Genomic DNA, 3,565 nt, shown 5'->3' with positions numbered 1-3,565 from the left:
GGCGATTCTTACATAAAACAGGTGGACATTAAGAATCACCACCTAACTGATAATCGAACATTAAACCTGTAGACTCACATGAACAACGTCAGCAGCTCAACATAACATGTAATCGGCAGCACTGTAACAACGTGTCCTGTCGGCAGCACACCAAGATGGAGAACTGCTGCCGCGAGGCAACACAACAAACTCAGTACCCCAGTGACCCCTAGTGGCCGGAGGAAACCTCTACATCCCCCCCAGGCCGGAAGCCTATCGATATATAGGTAGACGGACTCAGCCACGAATCCAACGGCCACTCTCAGGCTCATAGCGCCTGGGCGGCCTCCTCACACGACACGGACGAGGGGTAGGGGGCAACAAAGGTGGCGACCGCGAAGGCGAGGTCGTGGCAGCCGGAGCCGCATCAACAGCGACAGGATCCCCACGGGCCACGAGCCCCACGGGAGGTCCATCACTCGGCGCAGGCACGTCCACATCCGAGGCCGAGTCGCGGGGCACATCGTTCGGCAGGCGAGGATTCACCCGGGACACCACAGGGCCCGTAAGCACCGACTGGGCAAGGGGCAGTGGCAACGAACCCGACGGAGGCTGCCCAATGCAGGGGGCAGCCGGCGTGAAGGCGCGGAGGAAGCGACGGTTGCGCAAAGTCAGGCGCCCTGACCCGTCGACCCTGACACGGTACTGATCGTGGCCCAGCGACTCCACCACCACACCAGACCTGTCCCACTTATGAGGGCTCGGACCCAGCTGATTCTGGATGAACACTGTCTCGCCGAGCGCCAGCGGGCGGAGAGGCCTCGAATGAGCCCTCAGCGATTCAGTAGTACGGGACAAGCGGGTACGGAGAGCGTCCTCCTTGGCCGCCCAAGCCTGGCGCCACAGAGGACGGATGTGCGGGCTAGAGAACTTCTCCAGCCTGTTGATGAAAGAGAGTGAGTCCCTAAGAGGGCGACCAAAGATAATCTGAGCCGGGGAGAGGTTGCAGTCAGGATCAGGGGTGTTACGCAACTGCAACATGGCACGCAGAAAGCGGTCATTGTCAAGGGAGCCAGTAGGGCCGGTATTAGAAACAAGGAGGCGCTTAGCAGTCTTCACAGCGACCTCCGCTCTCCCATTCGACTGCGGGAAACCGACCGAGGACACACGATGCCTGATGCACCATAGGCGGAAGAAGTTCACAGTGTGGCTCGACATGAACTCAGGACCACCATCGCTCGAAATCTCCTCAGGCACCCCAAAGGTAGCGAAGAAAGAACGGAGGTGCCGAACCAGACCAGCCGAGCCACCCAGATCCGTGCCCGCCGTAGAGCTCAGAACCTCCACCCAGCCCGAGAGCCGATCCCCGACGACCAAGTAGTGGCGGCCGCCATAGTCAAAGAAGTCGGCGAACACAGCCTCGAACGGGGTGGACGGCGGCGATGACGGCAGAGGCGGCGTGGCTGCCTGCGAAGGGGCGTTACGGTTGCAGTCAGCACAGCCGTACCTGGTGGCATGTATCTCCTTGGCCATCCCAGGCCAGTAGACTATAGCACGAGCACGCTGCTCCATCGCAGAAACGCCCTGGTGAGCAGCGTGGAGACACTGAAGGACCCTACCACGAAGGGATGGAGGGACAACGACGCGGTCGTGATACAGCAGGACACCATCCTGCGCGTAGATCGATTCACAGACCGGGGATAGGCCCGCCAGGGCGGGGTCGCTCGCATCAATCCTACCCTCATTCTCGATGAGGTGCAGGACCCGGGCGAAGCACGCATCGGCCGCAGTTTCCTGTGCGAGGAGGGACCACGATATGGCACCGAGATCCTGCGCATCCACACGGATGGAGGCCATTAGTGCTGACTCCACCACATCAGGCACACTACACAACTCCACTGGTGGCTCATCCACCGGTCCAGAGAGAGACGGATGCCTCGAGGCAGCATCAGCGGCGTGGTTACCCTTGCCAGGTAGGTGCACAATGTCAAAGCGCCATGGGAGGGTGCGTTGTTTAAGTCTGAACAGGCGAGAGTTAGTAATCTCATCCAGCGTGCGATCGCCAAAGATCTTAACCAGGGGCTTATGGTCGGTAACCACAACAAGGTTGTCACAACCCTGCGTGAAATACTTCGTCTGCTCAAGGCCCCAGGCCACAGCAAGGGCCTCACCTTCGACGGCAGCATAGCGCTGCTCCGCCGAAGACAGGAAACGAGAGCCAGCCAGGGTGATCTTCCAACCCCCCGAGCAACAATCAGGCACACCAGAGGCGCAATCGCAATGCTGTTGGAGCAGGGGGAAAGCGGAGACATGCGCCTACGCTACAACGTGCGAGTGTGGGAGGGATGTGGACTTTACTGACCACATCATCCGCGATGTTTTGTTCATGGCTCCTTCATGAAGAAACACACTCCTCAATGTCAAATATAATTTATTGACAGCGATGAAGGAGCCCTGCAGAGGCACAAACATACAATGGCGATTCTTACATAAAACAGGTGGACATTAAGAATCACCACCTAACTGATAATCGAACATTAAACCTGTAGACTCACATGAACAACGTCAGCAGCTCAACATAACATGTAATCGGCAGCACTGTAACAACGTGTCCTGTCGGCAGCACACCAAGATGGAGAACTGCTGCCGCGAGGCAACACAACAAACTCAGTACCCCAGTGACCCCTAGTGGCCGGAGGAAACCTCTACAAACATAACATTCTTAACCAAGTTAAATCATTTCAAGGTAAAATGCTAAAAAATTAAATGAGTAACTTTGATGAAGCAAGACACAGGATGAGGAAATTTGTGTTTGGTAGATAATTTTTGTCATTAGAATGCTTCGTGGCAATAAATCAATTGGAAAACCTGATTATTACGCTTTTAACTCATTCACTCCCAGCCATTTTCACAGAAGCAGTCCCGTTCGCTCCCGGCTGTTTTACTGGATTTTGACTGATTTTGCAAGGCCCACAGAATATTGTGTTCTATGTCTATAAAAGCATGGAATCCATCAAAAGAAAGATTAAAGTCTCTTCTTTCATCAGGAAAAAAAGTGTGTTTCTATCTTTTTCCGTTTTGCAGCAATTAGCATTAGAAGAGAGCTAAGTTTCATCAGTTTTCACAAATCTATTTAAAATTGTAAGTCATTGAGCTTTTTTTCTACATGGCCCTGGTTGATCTCCTTTGCTCTGCTGCCACCTGCTGGCCGTTTGTGTAATAACTACCATTTCTGCAACCGTTCTTTGCAGTTGAGAGGCTGCATCAAAGCCTTCTGTATGCTCTAACATAAAAAAAACGTATAAAGACGTCTTTGGGACACTTAGAACATAAAAAACGTATTTATACGTTATTGGGAGTAAATGAGTCAAATGGTGCCACATTTGCTAAGAATGTGCATTTGTGGGATTAACAGCAGAACTGCACATAAAAAATAATCAAATAAAAATGGCCCCATCTTCTCTGCCAACGCCAAACGGCAAATTTTGACGGTAGAGTTGAGTCCCAGGCTGCGGAAATATGAGCTCACCACTGGACCCAGAATCTCATCTCGATATCTCTCCGCATTGAGATCACCTCAGATGAC

At 53.2% G+C, this 3,565-nt stretch overlaps 1 long non-coding RNA gene across 1 annotated transcript; it reads right to left on the bottom strand.

Moving 5' to 3' along the window:
• Window positions 1-2,393: 2,393 nt before the first annotated feature.
• On the bottom strand, window positions 2,394-2,683 carry LOC144020782 (uncharacterized). Its single transcript, XR_013283969.1, has 2 exons — window positions 2,535-2,683; window positions 2,394-2,433 (listed from the first exon to the last, which is right to left on the bottom strand). It is a non-coding gene; the product is annotated as an uncharacterized LOC144020782 (long non-coding RNA).
• Between the last annotated feature and the right edge of the window lie 882 nt (window positions 2,684-3,565).

The sequence above is a fragment of the Festucalex cinctus genome, chromosome 6, assembly GCF_051991245.1.
Source record: "Festucalex cinctus isolate MCC-2025b chromosome 6, RoL_Fcin_1.0, whole genome shotgun sequence".
NCBI lineage: Eukaryota > Metazoa > Chordata > Actinopteri > Syngnathiformes > Syngnathidae > Festucalex > Festucalex cinctus.
Note: the sequence above shows the minus strand (reverse complement) of the source record. Positions and strands in the feature narration are given on the sequence as shown.